The sequence below is a fragment of the Equus caballus genome, chromosome 28 (assembly GCF_041296265.1).
Source record: "Equus caballus isolate H_3958 breed thoroughbred chromosome 28, TB-T2T, whole genome shotgun sequence".
NCBI lineage: Eukaryota > Metazoa > Chordata > Mammalia > Perissodactyla > Equidae > Equus > Equus caballus.
In genome coordinates, this window is record NC_091711.1 from 26,266,606 (window position 1) to 26,284,433 (window position 17,828).

General features: G+C 37.3%; 2 protein-coding genes across 6 annotated transcripts in view; one reads left to right on the forward strand and one right to left on the reverse strand.

The window, feature by feature from the left end:
- NTN4 (netrin 4) overlaps window positions 1-17,828 on the reverse strand; it is a 170,207-nt gene that overhangs the window by 141,197 nt on the left and 11,182 nt on the right. For 3 of the 5 annotated variants that reach the window (XM_070254509.1, XM_070254511.1, XM_070254508.1), the window contains exon 3: window positions 15,702-15,803. The exons of the other annotated variants lie outside the window; for them this stretch is intronic. The gene's annotated coding sequence lies outside the window, so the exon portion shown is untranslated. The remainder of the gene's footprint in view (window positions 1-15,701; window positions 15,804-17,828) is intronic. 5 annotated transcript variants of the gene reach the window in all.
- The window catches only part of SNRPF (small nuclear ribonucleoprotein polypeptide F), a 56,682-nt gene that overhangs the window by 21,062 nt on the left and 17,792 nt on the right, over window positions 1-17,828 (forward strand). The window lies entirely within an intron of this gene.

Here is a 17,828-nt window from a genome sequence, read left to right on the forward strand (position 1 = left end):
GGTCAAATTGGTCAGCCCCCATCACGTGTGCAGCCCTCAGCCACACATTCTGACTAGTGCCAGAGTGAAAGTGAAGTTTAAGAAGCTTAGGAACAGCACCTGGGCCAGCGCTTTTGCCTGTTTCTGGTAGGATCCCAATCTGGGTACAGGCATGAGCTTGAAGGGGGCCTGCAAATCTGCAGACACTGCATGAAACAATTTTTGTGTGTTTGTATGAAAAATTTCAGATAATCCATGGTTTTCATGATTATCAAAGATCCCTATCCCTATAAAAGGGTAACGATTATTGATTTAAGGAGTCCTTGTTCATTGAAGATCCAATGCTCCAATAAAATGCAATACAACTTTGGGTTAAAAGAACTAAAATGATGTATTCTCCCCATTGACCACAAATTGACCTTTGAGATTAGAGTCACAACCTCTCCCTTACAAGCCATTCAAACACCTTGCCACCAGTTGAAACAAAAACTGTTCCAAACGTAATTTTATACGTTTTGGTGATATTAAACATTTTTTCTATTAAAGTCTCTTGTATCCTTGGTCTGTTCAGTTAACAATATTTTTGCAACCCTATTATGTGCAGGAGATGTTGAGGATAAAACAGTGAACCAAAATAGATACGTTCCTTGCCTTCCAGAATGGATTTGAGGCATATTTCCTCATTCTCTATATCTACGGGAGAAAGAAAATTATAAAACATACTCAAGTTCATCTAATTTCAACTAGAAAGCGCTAATATTAAACTAAATTGCATGAAGTAAAGTGACATCTAGTGTTAGTTAAGTGGCAGTGAAATATGTGTCAGGACATTGGGTAGCTTTAATTTATTCTTTGGAAATAATGTTAAACTTGGCTTGAGCAACTCTTAAAAGTGTAGTTTTTTCCATTTTTTTTTGTATTTTAGAGTAATTTTGAAATAATCTCAATTTAAATGTTAATAACATTGTTTTTACTTTCTTTACAAAGATTAAAATACTTAAAGCATAGGGAGAAAGAATTACAGCCAAAATAACATTCATGTATCTATCACCCAACTTTGGAAAATCTTAACATTTTGCAAATCTGCTTCAGATAGTTTAAAAATAAAACATAATAGACACATTTGATGCCCTGCGAACGCTTTCCTGATTTCATTGCCATCTTTTTCTCCTCAAAAGTAACCACTATCTGGTTTATTATCTCTGTGGCTGTTTTAATATTTTTATTACATATTTGTGTACCTATACAATTTATAATATTGCATTTTTTACACTCCATACAAAAGATATCATACTGTATAAATCCTTCTGCAACTTGCTTTTTCAAGTTCGATATTGTATTTTTGAGATTTATTCATATTGGTCATCTAGCTCTAGTCACTTATTTTAACTGCTGTGTGGTGGTAATCCATTGACTGAATTACACCACGATTTATTTATCCTACAGTTGATGGACATTTAGGTTGTTTCCAATCTCTTGCTCTTATAAACCATGCTACAGTGAACATTCTTGTACATGACGCCTTGTGAACACGTTTGAGAGTTTCTCTAGGCTGCATGCCTAGGAAGTATTGCTCAGGTGTATACTTTCAAAACATCTATAGATATTGAGAACTTGCTCTCCAAAGTGGTTGTACCTATTTACACCCTCGCCAGCAGCGCAAAAGAATTCCTATTGCTTCACAATCTCACTAACACTTGGTATTTTCAGGCTTTTTAACTTTTGACAGTCTGCTTGGTGTAAAATGTTATCTCATTGTTATTCAATTTGCATTACTCTGATTAGTGGTAAAACTGAGCTTTTTAAAAAATATGTTTTTACCACTCGTTTCTTCTGTGAATTGCACATTTCTAATGTGTGTCTATTGGACTGCCAAGATTTTCCTTGTTGAATTGTTTTTTACATACTTTTAATACAAGTGCTTCGTTGGTTTAATTTATTGCAAATATTGTTCCCCAGCTTGGCTCTTCACTATGTTCATGCAATCTTTTCATTTTAATGTAATCAACATTATTGGTCTTTCCCTTTTTATAGCTTATTTAAGAAATTCTTTATTAAGCTTTTCTCCTTTCTTCTAAAATGTTTAAAGTTTTGATTTCCATATTTAGGCTTCTATGTTGCTACTCTTGTGTAATGTGTGAGGTAGGGAGGCAATTTTCTTTTTTCCTATGGATAGTGATTGTTCTGGCATTATTCATTGAAGAGACCATCCTTTCCTCATTGTTCACTTTAGTCTTCCTGCCACAGTCACTCCAGAAAGTAGTTGTGTAATGCTTCTCTTGTATAGCACTACTTGTATAGCACCTTGAGTTTCTCTCAATTACGTCGTGTGTCTACTGACCTCCACCTGTGGGCTTATCCCTGCTCACACTCTGAGCCTGGTTTGCTTCCTGCCTGAGAAATATTGGTCACTCTCAGCACCGTTTTTCCTAATGTTCCCAGACTACATGTCTGTGTTCTGGTGACTAGTTTTTCCTTGGTGTCCATATCCTTGTTATTTGCATTTTTATTCTGGGTTCTGAGCTAGGGCGCCCAACCATCCCAGCATTCCCAGGACTGAAGAGTTTCCCCAATGCAGGACTTAAAGTGCTAAAACTGCGACAGTCCCTGGCAAACTAGGATGGGATGGGTGGTCACCGTTAGTTCCTACCTCCAGCTTCAGCTTCCTCCTAGGTTGACCTCTTGACTCTTTAATTTGGTGTTATCTGTATGCTTGCCAGTCATATTTACATCGAACTTATATTTGTTGAGTACCTACTATATGTCAGATGCTGTGTGAAGCATTTTCACATATAGCGTCTCATTGAACAGTTAGAACAGCTCAGTATGTCTTCCTTTTACACATGAGGAGAATTGTATTTAATTGTCAAGGATCACAAAATTAGTGATGTAAAAGAATGAAACCCAAGCCTCTTAACTAAATATATTTTATTTCTACTAAATTTGCTATCTTCCTAGCCCGAGGAAAACACAGCTATAATTGCACATATGGGGTCTACGCTTGTACCAACTGAACTTGCAGATGGAACCACATTATGCCTAGCCTCTTGCTGTCCATGCATTTTTGGCCTAATGATTTCTGGTACATTTGATGGTACATGAAGTCAACTTCACGTGTTCTAAAGCACAAGTGATAATCCCGTTTGTTATGCAACAGTATGAACATCTCAAATGTTTCTTAGGATAAAAGCTAAGAAGAAAGATAAACAGGAATACTATTGCATGGCGCATCACACTGCCACATCAGATTGTATCCCTCCAGTCAAAATGTCACTGCATGGGATGTGGGATCTTTTCATTCTAATGCATCTACTTTATCAGTCTTTTCCTTTTTATAGCTTACTTAAGAAATCATCAAGTTTTTCCCCTTTACTTTTTCCAAATCTCAAATGTCATTTGTAGATTATTCATACAAAATATTATTTGTATAATTTAGTTCCCCAAATATTAACAGGCATTAGGTGGAGGAGAAAATGGTCCAATTATTTGGGAAACAAATTTCTTTTTTATACAAATTTTCAGTCTTGATTGTGCTAATTTGCATTGTTACTTCCTTACAGAAAGATGGTGTAGCATTTTCCAAATGGCTTGATGATGAAACCTTTTTGTTTTGTTTCATTTTGTTTTGTTTTGTAACTTCTCACATGCTGTGGAATATAGGGAAATGCTCTTTTCATCTGTAACAGCACAATATCCTCCAGAGGGCAGCAGATTCCCTTGGCATATGGCCAATCACCTGTTCTTTGAACAGACTGATAAGTGTCCTAGAGCATGCTCTATTAGTCCAGTCATTGATGTAAAATTTCCAGTTCCTGTAGCAGAGATAGGCATTGAAATGCAGCTCAAGGCTGATGATAAGATGTATGTGTGGCACTGAGATATAATGCCCCAAAATAAACTAATTGAGTCTCTGACTGATTACAGTTACATCATTGGATTATAAAGTTCAGATCACAGATCGTGTCTTTTCCTTCTTATCTTCAAACAGCAAACATTAATCGAATGCTCCATAAGGAATAAAATGAAACAGTATTAGAATTAGCTCCTTTCCCGAGGAGCTTACTAAGAGACAGGAGAGAGATTTAGATACGGTAGCACTTTTAGCTCAACAACTTTCATGCCTGGCTGCTAATTAGAATCACCTGGGGCCACTTTTAAACACGAACAATGCCCAGGTCCCACCTCAGAACAATTAAATTTGAATCTCTGTGTTTGTCTCTAGGTGTGGCATTAAAAAAATAAAATGTTCCCAGGTGATTTAACCAGCAGCCAGGGTTGAAAACCATTGTATTAAGATGATAAAATAACTTTTAGGTAAGTGGTTTCTGACCTTTTCAAAGAGGAGAAATTTAGACTTCTTTTCCCAGGGGAAATGTTTTAAATCTAGAAGAATACAAAAAAGAACAGAGTCATTCTTACATCCTCTGTCCAAAGTTAATCTTTGTTAACCTCTTTATTCTTTCTTAGTCATGAGTTTTGCGCACAACTAACTCAAACAAACAAAACCCATACCTGATATTTCCTGAACTTCAGAAAACATTTCCTAGTCTTAGAGCAAAAGACGTCACTTTTGCTAACCCCCAAAATTCATTATAGCTCGCCTTAGTTAACAAATAGCCTAGCACATTCCAAATAGATCCACTCAGCCCATGAACCTCATCTGACGAAAATGAGTTCTGTTCATTTGCTACCTGAATAGAGCTAAGAGGTTTATTTGCACAAAGACTAACTGGGAAGGTGGAGGAGGAGAGAGTGAGAGATCAAGAAAATATTAATGAATATATATCTTCCGGTTGCAAAGAGATATAGAGCAAGCACCTGCCTGGCTGGTAGGAATGAGAAGTACAGGCTATAGTTATGCATTGGAGGTTTTCTTCATGCAAAATTAACTGGCTGATAGTGGGAAGTGACTGCGTGGAGATGTGTCTCATTTATACCATGTTCTCACTGTGAGCTCGGTTAGTGTCAATAACCTGAGAGGATGGCTGTTTTCAGGGCATCACAGGGCTGGAGACCTCCTGAAGATAATGAACAGTCTTTGAAGGGGCTGGCTCTGTGGAGTAGTGGTTAAGCTTGGTACTCTCGGTGCTCTCTGCTTCAGCAGCTGGAGTTTGGTTCCTGGGCCCAGACCTACACTACTCATCAGAGGCCATGCTGTGGCAGTGGCTCACATACAAAATAGAGGAAGATTAGCAACAGATGTTAGGTCAGGGCAAATCTTTCTCAGCAAAAAAAGAAAAAAAGTCTTTGAACTAAAAGATAGTCTTTGAAAATAAAATACAGGCAGAAATATGGGCTCAGTTCCTCTGATAGATAGTTTAAGCAAAGGATATGATTGATCTTTTGCAAAAGGTTCTGGAAATCAAACTAAAAATGCTTAGCTAGGTCTAATGAAGTATACTTGAGCGACCCAGAGGAAAATATTACTATCCCCATCTTATATACGAAGTATCTAAAATCAGAAAAATTAAGAAATTCTCCCAGAGTTGCAAGCAAAGAAGAAGCAGACTGGGATTTGAAACCAGGCAGACTGGCTTCAAAGTCTGTCTGCATGCTTCACCACTGCATTGTATAGCCTCAGAATTTACGGAAAAAACCCTCACGTTGTAATACAGAAAACACATGTATGCGCACATTTATATGTATTACCTTTTCTAAAGCATGTATTTTAATGTCTCTAAAATTAGGATTTTATCAACAATCGATGGTGTTTACAATTATAATGACATAACTCGATACATAAATGATATCTATAATTATAATGACACATAATTGATACATAAAACAATGGTGCATCTTTGAAATATGGTCAAATAAATCTCATAGGCCCTTGTAGTTGTTCCTTTTCAAAGGAAGGTGTTTGTAAAATCAGAAATCCTCTTCTAAGAAAAGTGATGAAATAAATACAAATATATGCAAATGAAAGTTTACTCATTTATTTAACCAAGGAATATTTATTGAGTTTAGAGATCAGCATAGTAAAGAGACCCAACTCTGGAGTCATACAGACCTGGGTCAAATTCTGGCTAAACTATTTTCCTGCTACATGACCTTGAATAAGTTACCTAATCTCTCTAAATGTAAAATGGAGATGCTAACATTATCTCATGGAGTTATTGTGAGGATTAAATGTAATAATTCATTTAAGGGATAGCACAATGTTCAGCATATTGATAAATGTCATCTACTATTATCATGATTAATTTTTGAAAAAGGTTAAACACCTCCATTGTGTCACACAGTGTTCCAAGATTTGGTAACGACCTTATTACAATGAAATAAGAAAAAGGTTTTGCTCTCATAAAGCTTATATCCTAGTTGGGAAGGACATAATTATTGTTGTATTTACTATGTGGTCAGCACCAGGCAAGTCACTTATAGTTTAAAGATGAATAAAATGTCTTGTCCACTCTAGAGTGATTAACACTGTAGTAAAACAGTTATCTATTAGTTAAAACCTAATTGTATAAGTCTCTTTAAAAGTAGCTTATGTCCTTAACAAGGTAATTAAGCATTTCTATTTGCGGCCTAGTAAAAGATTCAAAGTAGGTAATCCAAAAATATTTTTTGACTCAAATTGAACTGCATATCTCTTCTTTCTAATTTGCTGTGAGTTGGGAAACCAAAAGGAGCCTTCTCCCAGACAGTTTTTTTTTTAAATCCTACTATAGAATCAAAGGAAATTTTAAAACATCAAATATATAGCATCCATGTTCCAATTACAAATTCAAATGTTTCACTCATTGCCATATACTTTATCCTCACATATTAACTAAGTTGTCCTTTATCACTAGAGTAATTATCTTTCATTATCAACTTGTGCTGAGTCACCAAAAAATTCATTTTACCATATAAGGTGAGCTGGGCCCCAGTGATCAATTCTTAGTGATCTTTTACCCAACTCTAATAATCTTTACCTTTATACAAGAAGAGAACAAGATGAAGTGAGATGGTTTGTGGCTCAGTTTCCTTATTTCAGATGAGAACTAGAGGGATCATTGTGATTTTGTGGCTCTTACCTCATAGCAAAAATTGGTTGAGCCAATGCAGGTTTCCTTATTCCAACTTAAGGCCATGAACTGCCTATGTAATGTTCTTGGCCTCAGTTTCCCTGTTCGGAAATAAACTGAAAGAGATTTTTTCTTTAAGTGTCTTTTGCGAATACATAAGTAATATATATACTGATTTCCGAATGTTTGGAAAACACAGAAAAATATGAAAATAAGCCATAATCTTATCACCCAGAGACAGCCACTATTAACATTTTGACATATTTCTCTCTAGAAAGAGGAAAAGAGAAAGGAGAGCTGGGACTTGTCCATAGATTCCATGACCGCAATCATTATACTCTAAGTAGGTTTGGACTCCAACAGGAAAAAACTCATACTATGGTAGGGAAGTCATTTAACAATCAGTAACCCAGCACCTACTCTGTGCCGGGCACTGTGCCGGGTGCAGGGGATTCGAGGATGAATACGCTGTGGTCCCTGTGTTCAAGAAGCTTCTAGTTGAGTCAAGAAGACAAATAATTACACATGCTATACTGCAACATGTTAATTGCTACAACAGAGGTAGAAAAAAGTGTTGTCAGAGCCCAGAGGAAGGAGTGATGCTATGAGAGACAGGGAAAGGCTCATATTGAATGTACCATTAGGGCTGGCTCTGGAAAGGTAGGCAGAAAATGGAGAGAAAGGCATTCCATGCAGAGGGAACAGCATGTGCAAAGGCAAAATTCTATAGATAATCTATACATTGACTTCTTCATTAAACCCCTCTTTAAAAACAATGCAAAGAGACATTATGCTGCTTTTGACAGAAGGCAATAGTTCTCAGCAGCATCCTTTCCTTCTTGCATCATGACAAAAACTGCTGTTAGTTCACATTAAAATGGCAGTGATATTTGGCAGAAATCTACTGTATTCTTCCTTAATGAGTTGTCAGAGATTCTGCCGTGCCGTTTGTCTTCTAAGCAAGTTATTATGAAGGCTGTCAGTAAAGGGTAAAGATGAGGAGAAGCAATATATTCACCAGTCAGCAGGGGGCTGAGAATCTGTTCATTTAGAATCAGCAGGGGGCCGTGGGAAAACGTCTATTCTTTAAGCAAGCCTATGAAGGACTACCATTCAAAAGATGGGGTAGGTTTGTAAGAAGCTAAGAAAGTCTTCCTCTAATTTAAAGCCGTAGGAGCTTTCCGTAGGCCCTATGTCTGCTTAAAGACAGAGAATGAAATAAACCATAGCAGACATTCTGATATAAGAGTGAACTTAATTTTGACCACTCACCAAAACCTAATTGAGAGACTGACAGATGAATCTGATACTATACAGAAAGTCATGTGTATGGATAATTAAGTCGAGTCACATATGTCAAAATAATTCACACTCAGTCTGCAGTATAGGAATTCACTGTCTTACTGAAGCTATTAACTATGTGTGGAATTAAGAATTAAGATGGTTTGTTTGTCTTCCCCGAGGTTCTTACAGTTTGGTAAGGGGCAAAGTTTGGAGAAAGACAGATACTGCCTCTGTGGCCTATTCCTTATGGGACTTTGAAGGAGTTACTTAGCAACTGTAGTTAACAATACCTACTTCACAGAATTGCTGTAAGGATTAAATGAGATAATATAAGACAAGTGTTGGCACATAAGTGCTCAATAAATGGCAGTCATAACAATGCTGCTGCTGCTGGCCTAAATATATTATTATTATATAGATCCAAGAACAATGTAAACTTTTCCCAATCATAATATGTTCCCTTTAGAGAGAAGAAAACTTTTATTAAATCTAAATAATAACGGATAAATGAATTATGCATAAAAATATTTTCTGCTGATAAATTTTATCTTTTGTACTGTCAATACTACAATCTAACCTGTTATCTATAATTGGACAGAAACAGAACCAGTGTTAGTTCCCCTTCTTAATTTATCACATTGCTAATTGCTCTGCAATACTTTGAGAATCAAGATATTAGTGTGAACAGCATCACTGCAAAATCTCATTTTACGTTGTATGGTTTTAAAATAATTATATTTTACTGCCTAACATTCTCAACATACATGGAAAACTGAACAGTTTAATATATAAGAAATGTATTGTTACTTAAACTGAAAGGCTGTTATATCCTTTATTTGGGAAAATAAAGGATCAATCTCCTGTAATTGAAACCATAGTTACAACTCAAGGGATAGTTTTTATTTTAATCTTCATTTTTTCCAGTTATTAATTTAATCTACCAGAGAATAATAACCAATTAAAGTTGGACAGGTCCTTAAGATGATCTATTTCAACGCCTTAATTTGACTAATGCAAAACTAAGGCCTGGAGGAGTCAAGGGACTTAACCAAATATCACTGGTACCAAGGGTAATATTTAAAAATTTTTGTTTTCAGAATTTCAGCAACTATAAATAATAAAACCTGATAATTGCTAGAAATAAATAATAGAACTAATTTGGTTTGGAATAAACCTGACTCTTTCTATCTTAAGTGGTTCTCTCACCTAAGGACAAATATCAGCTATTTGGAACATTGTGACTAACATTAAGTGCTTCATTTCCACAGTCCCTTAATTATCAGCCCACATTACTTCTAAAACACATAGAAACGTTCTTCAGTACCTTAAAAGTTAAAGCGCTCCTCAAAGTTTCTCCTTTTAGGCACTGGATAGAAATGGATGTAGAATCATATTTGGCTTTGGGAAATTTCACGTTTCCTGGCATACAATTAATATGTCTCTCAAATATTTGTCTATATTGTCTTGTTCATTGTAACTACAGTATATATTAGTCAACAAGATCAAATAAGATACTATATATTTTTTAACAGAGGATACTCCTTCTGTCTGAGAATAACACAGAATGGCTATTTTCCTGTAAGCCAGTTGATGTCACTCTATAAAATATGCAGTAATTATCATAAAAAACTAAAATAGACTTCTTAACCTTATACTACAACAATTTTTCACCCATACACATTCAGTCATGCATGTAAAGCTGTCATTTCCAATCTAGACCATTTCTGATTAGTCTTAGCTATTCTGAAGCAATGCCAATCAGAGTGATTATGTTATCACTGTTGTGGTAATTAAGTGCTCTATTTGTTTACTATTGAAAGCACAACTGATCTGATACATAGTCAAGTTACAAATAGTTCTGTGTCTGATATTAATGAATGCCCATAATGCATTTTCCCAAAGTTATTTCTTCACAGTTAAAATGACACAACTTACAATGAAAATTCTTCCCCCTTCAATCAGTGCTTCTCAACTAGGGGAACTTTGCCTCCCAGGGGACATTTGACAACGTCTAGAGACATTTTTGGTTGTCACAACAGCAGGGCTTGGGGGAGGGGTGCTACTGGCATCTAATGGGCAGAGGCCAGGGATGCTGCAAAACATCCTACAATGTACAGGACAGACCCCACCCCCACCACCCCAACAGAGAATTATCTGATCCAAAACATCAGTAGTTAAAAACTTCTGGAGGCGCTGGCCCCATGGCATAGTGGTTAAGTTTGGCGTGTTCCACTTCGGGGGCTCGGGTTCACAGATTCCAATCCTGGGGGTGGACCTACACCACCAGTCAGCCATGCTGTGGCAGTGACCCATATATAAAATGGAGGAAGACTGGCACAGATGTTAGCTCAGGGCTTATGTTCCTCAAGCAAAGAAAGAGGAAGATTGGCAACAGATGTTAGTTCAGGGCTAATCATCCTCAGGAAAAACAAAAAGTTCTGGAGATGACATACTCAATGGACAAAAGCTGAAAGCCATCCCTCTGAGGACAGGAACAAGACAAGGGTGCCCACTTTCACCACTCCTATTCAACATAGTACTGGAGGTGCTGGCCAGAGCAATTCGGCAGGAAAAAGAAATAAAAGGAATCCAAATAGGTAACGAAGAAGTAAAACTCTCGTTGTTTGCAGATGACATGATCTTATACATAGAAAACCCCAAAGAATCCACAGAAAAACTATTAGAAATAATCAACAACTACAGCAAAGTAGCAGGGTATAAAATTAACGTGCATAAATCAGTAGCATTTCTATACACTAACAATAAACTAACAGAAAAAGAACTCAAGAACTCTATCCCATTCACAATCGCAACGAAAAGAATAAAATACCTTGGGATAAACTTAACCAAGGAAGTGAAGGATCTATACAATGAAAACTACAAGACTTTCTTGAAAGAAATAGGCGATGACATAAAGAGATGGAAAAACACTCCTTGCACATGGATTGGAAGAATAAACATAGTTAAAATGTCTATACTACCTAAAGCAATATACAGATTCAATGCTATCCCAATCAGAATCCCAAGAACATTCTTCACAGAAATTGAGCAAACAATCCTAAAATTCATATGGGGGAACAAAAGACCGCGAATTGCTAAAGCAATCCTGAGCAAGAAAAACAAAGCCGGCGGAATCACAATCCCCGATTTCAAAACATACTACAAAGCTACAGTGATCAAAACAGCATGGTACTGGTACAAAAACAGGTCCACAGATCAATGGAACAGAATTGAAAGCCCAGAGATAAAACCACACATCTATGGACAGCTAATCTTCGACAAAGGAGCAGAGGGCCTACAATGGAGAAAAGAAAGTCTCTTCAACAAACGGTGCTGGGAAAACTGGACAGCCACATGCAAAAGATTGAAAATTGACCATTCTTTTTCACCACACACCAAAATAAACTCAAAATGGATCAAAGACCTAAAGATTAGGCCTGAGACAATAAGTCTTTTGGAAGAGAATATAGGCAGTACACTCTTTGACATCAGTTTCAAAAGAATCTTTTCGGACACTGTAACTCCTCAGTTGAGGGAAACAATAGAAAGAATAAACAAATGGGACTTCATCAGACTAAAGAGCTTCTTCAAGGCAAGGGAAAACAGGATTGAAACAAAAAAACAGCTCACTAATTGGGAAAAAATATTTACAAGCCACTTATCCGACAAAGGGTTAATCTCCATAATATACAAAGAACTCACACTGCTTAACAACAAAAAAACAAACAACCCGATCAAAAAATGGGCAGAGGACATGAACAGACATTTCTCAAAAGAAGATATGAATATGGCCAATAGACACATGAAAAGATGTTCATCATCGCTAATCATCAGGGAAATGCAAATCAAAACTACACTAAGATATCACCTTACCCCCGTTAGATTGGCAAAAACATCCAAAACCAAGAACGACAAATGTTGGAGAGGTTGTGGAGAAAGAGGAACCCTCATACACTGTTGGTGGGAATGCAAACTGGTACAGCCACTATGGAAAACAGTATGGAGATTTCTCAAAAAGTTAAAAATAGAAATACCCTATGACCCAGCCATCCCATTACTGGGTATCTATCCTAAGAACCTGATATCAGATATCTCAAGAGTCCGTTGCACCCCTATGTTCATCGCAGCATTATTTACAATAGCCAAGATGTGGAACCAGCCTACACGCCCAGAAACTGATGATTGGATAAAGAAGATGTGGTATATATACACAATGGAATACTACTCAGCCATAAAAAAAGACGAAATTGGCCCATTCACAACAACGTGGATGGACCTCGAGGGCATTATGTTAAGCGAAATAAGTCAGTCAGAGAAAGACGAACTCTATATGACTCCACTCATGGGTGGAAATTAGTATATTGAGAAGGAGATCTGATCGGTGGTTACCAGGGAAAAGGGGGTGTGGGGGGAGGGTACGGAGGGGGAAGTGGTGTACCCACAACATGACTAACAAAAATGTACAACTGAAAAAAAAAAAATTTTTGTTGCATTTAAATTTTCTAGGAGGGATAAATATTTGCTTTTTTCATTTTGTAATCAACAACAAGTACTATTGTTCAGATATAATGATCAGAAAATGTGGTCTGTCCTACTTCTAACTATTTGGATGTGATGAATTTTAGTAAATATACATATCTATGTAACCACCAAAAAAAAAAAAAAAAAGTTCTGGAGATGGAATAGTGGTGATGGTTGTACAACAATGTGAGTGTGCTTATTGCCAATAAACTATACACTCAAAAATAGTTAACGTGGTAAATTTTATGTTATGTATATTTTATCACAATTTAAAAAAATCAAGTGCTAAGACTGAGAGCTTTAAATCATTGAGAGTCCTTCTTTAGAGAAAGTACTTCGGTACTTCTAGGAAGGCCAAAAAGACACTGTGCACCTGATAAAATGACATTAATAAGGCAGACAACTTTAGTTTCCTCTTGTAAAATCGTATTTTGTTCTCTCTTGACTTGCTTCCAAATTTCTTTCATCTACTAATGAACAATTCCAAACAATAGTTTCCTCACCTACATGCATACTGCTGCAATAAAAATGAAAACAAAACCTATAACTGGGTTTTTTGGCTTAGCTCATTTGACTTAGGTTTCAGTTACATACCACCAAAAGTCTTGACAAACATAAGAGGCAGCAAAGAAATCTGGACAAACACAGAAAGTAATAAAACTTGCAATCACATGGGCTACACAGAAAAGAAAGGAAAACAAAACAGAAGCGACATGCTCCAAAAAACACTGAAGACAGCAGTAAAGATTTATTTTCTTTTTCTGGTATTAGTCACAAAGGAAGGTAAATGCAGTTGTCCACTAATAGTGTTCTATTAAGCAAGTCTATCAAATATGGACTCCAACTTCAACCTAGGCTTTTTCCAACCCACCTTCCCACTACTTTACATTTATATATCTCACCTGTGTTCAAGTTGGAGTCAGTAGTAGTCGCTTCACTTATCTACTATTTCAACTTTCAAAGTATTTTTATCAATAGTCTCTCTTCCCCAATGTAGTCAATGCTAATTAAAACATTTCTATTGGAAAAGCACATATTATTAATAACTTTGCTGAAGCTGGATTAGAGAATATCAGCAAAGCCATAGCCCTTCAGAAGTTTTGATATCAATATAAATGAAAATCAAGCTCTAAAATTGGAACACAATTATTAGAATCAAAAGTTCTTTCTCAAGCCAGCCCCAGTGGCCTAGTGGTTAAGTTTGGTCCACTCCCAGCACAGACCTACGTCACTTGTGAGTGGCCATGCTGTGGCCACCCATATATAAAAAGAAGAAGATTGGCAACAGATGTTAGGTCAGGACGAATCTTCCTCAGCAAAAAAAAGTTTCTTTCTCACCTATAATATAGCCACATCGTAAAAATAAATATCTTACACAACTTCTACTAAAATTACCCCTAGTTCTGTAACTGAAAATTGGAAAAAAAGACACTGATAATGTGTTAAAATAAGAGTTTTAGTCATATATGTAGAGAAATCCTTGTTGCAACATTGTAAGTACTTTAATTTATAAAAGAGATGAGGAGAAGAAAATATAGGAAAATATCTTAATGACATTGGGTAAAGCAAAAATTTAAACAAAACAAGTATGGGGCCGGCCCTATGGCCAAGTGGTTAAGTTTGCCTGCTCTGCTCCAGCGGCCCAGGGTTTCACTGGTTCGGATCCCGGGCACGGACATGGCACTGCTCATCAGGCCATGCTGAGGTGGCGTCCCACACAGCACAACCAGAGGCTCTCACAACTAGAATATACAACTATGTATGGGAGGGCTTTGGGGAGGAGAAGAAGATGAAGAAAAGAAAAGATTGGCAACAGATGTTAGCACAGGTGCCAATCTTTAAAAGAAAAAGAAGAAACTATAAAGAAAAAGATTAATGGATTGAAAATATTAAAATTAATACTTTCTGTATGGCAGAAGATACTATAAGCAAAATCAAAGGTCAGGCCCCAGTCTGAGACGGCGTCTCTCGGAAGCACACAGTCAGCACTTGGGGAGCTTTCTTATTTTTTTTTTAAAGGTTGGCACCTGGGCTAACAACTGTTGCCAATCTTTTCTTTATTATTTTTTTCAAGGATTGGCACCTGGGTTAACAACTGATGCTAATCTTTTTTTTTTTCTGCTTTATCTCCCCAAATCCCCCCTGTACATACACAGTTGTATATCTTAGTTGCGGGTCCTTCTAGCTGTGGGATGTGGGACGCCGCCTCAACGTAGCCTGATGAGCCGTGCCACGTCCGCGCCCAGGATCCGAATCCTGGGCCACCGCAGCAGAGCACGGGAACTTAACCACTCGGCCACGGAACCGGCCACGGAACCGGCGCTGGAGCTTTATACAAGTACTGATTCTTAGGTCTCATTCCCAGAGATTGTGAGTTTAAGCGGATGAAGTTGCAGCTGGGGTGCCTACGGTTTTGAAAGCTCCCAGAGCGACTCTATTGTAGCCAAGGGTGAGAAACATTGGCTTAGAAGAAGGAAGTTGCAATGTGTATAACCTACAAAGTATTTTTATTCAGAACTATAAAGGAATCAATGAGAAAAAGTAAAATAGCCAATAAAAAATTGGACAAAGGATTTTTTAAATATATATTTTTTTCTTATATATATGTATTTTATTGTGGCAGCATTTGTTTCTAACATTATATACATTTCAGGTGTACACCATTATATTTTGATTTCTGTGTAGATTACATCATGTTCACCACCCAAAGACTAATTACAATCCATCACCACACTCATGTGCCTAATCACCCCTTTCAGCCTCTTTCCTCCCCCTTCCCCTCTGGTAACCACCAATCCAATCTCTGTCTCTATGTGTGTGTTTGTCACTGTTTTTCTCTTCTACTTATGAGTGAGATCATACGGTATTTGACTTTCTCCCTCTGACTTATTTCACTGGGCATAATACCTTCAAGGTCCATCCATGTTGTCACAAATGGCCAGATTTCATCATTTCTTAAGGCTGAGTAGTACTCCATTGTGTAGATATACCACATCTTCTCTATCCATTCTGGACAAAGGATTTAAACAGGCAATTAACTAAAGAGAAAACTCACACCAATAAACATACAAAAAGATGCTCAATTTTCTAATAGCCAGGGAAATACACATTAAATGAGATGCCAATTCACCTTAATCAGAGTGGCAAAATTATAAGAGTTTGTTAATGCAGTGAAGCAACGGGAACTCTCAAACAGGGCTGGTAGGAGCATAGATTGGTACAACCCTGTGATGGCTAATTTGATGTGTCATCTTGGCTAGGTTATGGTGTCCAGTTGCTTGGTCAAACATGAGTCTAGATGTTGCTATGAAGGCATTTTTTTAGATGTGATTAACATTTAAATCAGTAGACTTTAAGTGGACCAGATTACTCTATATAATGGGGGTGGGCTTCACCCAATCAGTTGAAGGCCTTAAGAGCAAAGACTCAGGTTTCTCAAAGAAGCAATTCTGCCTCAAATCTGCCCTGCCAATATTTCCAGTTTGCTGGCCTGCCCTGTAGATTTCAGGCTTAAGACTGCAACATCAACTTTTACCTAAATCTCTAGCTTGCCAGATAGCCCCACAGATTTCGGATTTGTGAGCCCCCACAATCTTGTGAGCCAGTTCCACAAAATCTCTCTCTGTCTCTCTCTATCTCTGTCTGTCTCTGTCTCTGTCTCTCTCTATATATATGATATGATTTCCATGTGTGTGTGTGTATATATACATATACAGAACCTCTTGGTTCTGTTCCTCTGAAGGACCCTAACTAACACAAATCTGCTTTGAAGACGGACATGGTCTAGAAAAGTTGAAGATGGGCATAGCCAATTTCAGTTTTAGATATGAAGCCTGCAGTCTCTCTCAAAAGGGGAGTACTGGCATTTTGGTCAGGAGGTGTAAAATGGGATGGGGGTGTGGAACTTCTATGTGTGAAAGAGTATGGGGTGGGTGGGGGGAGTAAATATGGCAAAATGGCAAAATGGTTAAATCAGAGTTGGAGTGTGTTTCATGTTGCCATATTATTTTCTGCACTTTTCTGTATGTTTGAAATATTCCATAACTTTAATAAAAACAGTTTTAAAACAACTTCTGTTAAACAGGGTGGTGATGGAAGTGGCCCTGACCAGTTGGGCAAACTCACTCAATCAAACTCAAAGTGGAAAAGACAGTGTGCTCAGCAGAGAGCAGGAGTAGATGAGGAGTAGGTTTAAGGGGAAAGCGAATAACATTCAAGAGAAATCCATGACTTCCAGAAGTCCCTTCGTGCACAAAACATCCTTTGATTTTAAAGACGGCCAGTTCATCATTAACTGGCAACAGAGAGAATAGACATCTGGCAGATTAAACACGCGATCCACAGGACATCACTGGTCATGTTAACCTTCATCACTTGGTTAAGGTAGTGTTTGCCAGCTTTCTCCATTGTAAAGTTACTATTTTCTCTTTTCCTAGAGGTTTTTGAGGATCGCCTTGAAAAATATTATAAAATAAATGGTTAACTTGCTATAATATCAGTAGAACCTTTTGATGATTATTGCAATGGGTTTTATGAGATGCTGAAAGAAGATAGCACACAGCAAGGAAAAATTATACAAGGACTTAAGTGGGACAGAGGTCAGAAGAAATAAACAAGAGATGTTGCTTAGTCCCTCTTTGTTTGCTGTTTTTTCTACTCTGTCTTCTTGTCTTTGTCTTGAAAGCATTTTTTCTTCCTTCTCTGTTAATTGGCTTCTGCTAGGTCCAAGTGGGCAGTGACCACACCTCTATTTATTAATCAATGTATCCCCAGGGCCTATAACATAGTCAGTGATAAATAGATATTTAATGAAGAAGGGGAATGAAAAGGGGAGAAGTGAAAGAAAAAGAAGGGACGAGAAGAAAAGGGAAGAGAAAAGACGGGAGAAAGGAAGGAAATGACTGACCATGACAGATATCAATATATTCCTCAATATTTTTTTTTTTGAGGAAGATTAGCCCTGAGCTAACTGCTGCCAATCCTCCTCTTTTTGCTGAGGAAGACTGGCCCTGAGCTGAAATCCGTGCCCATCTT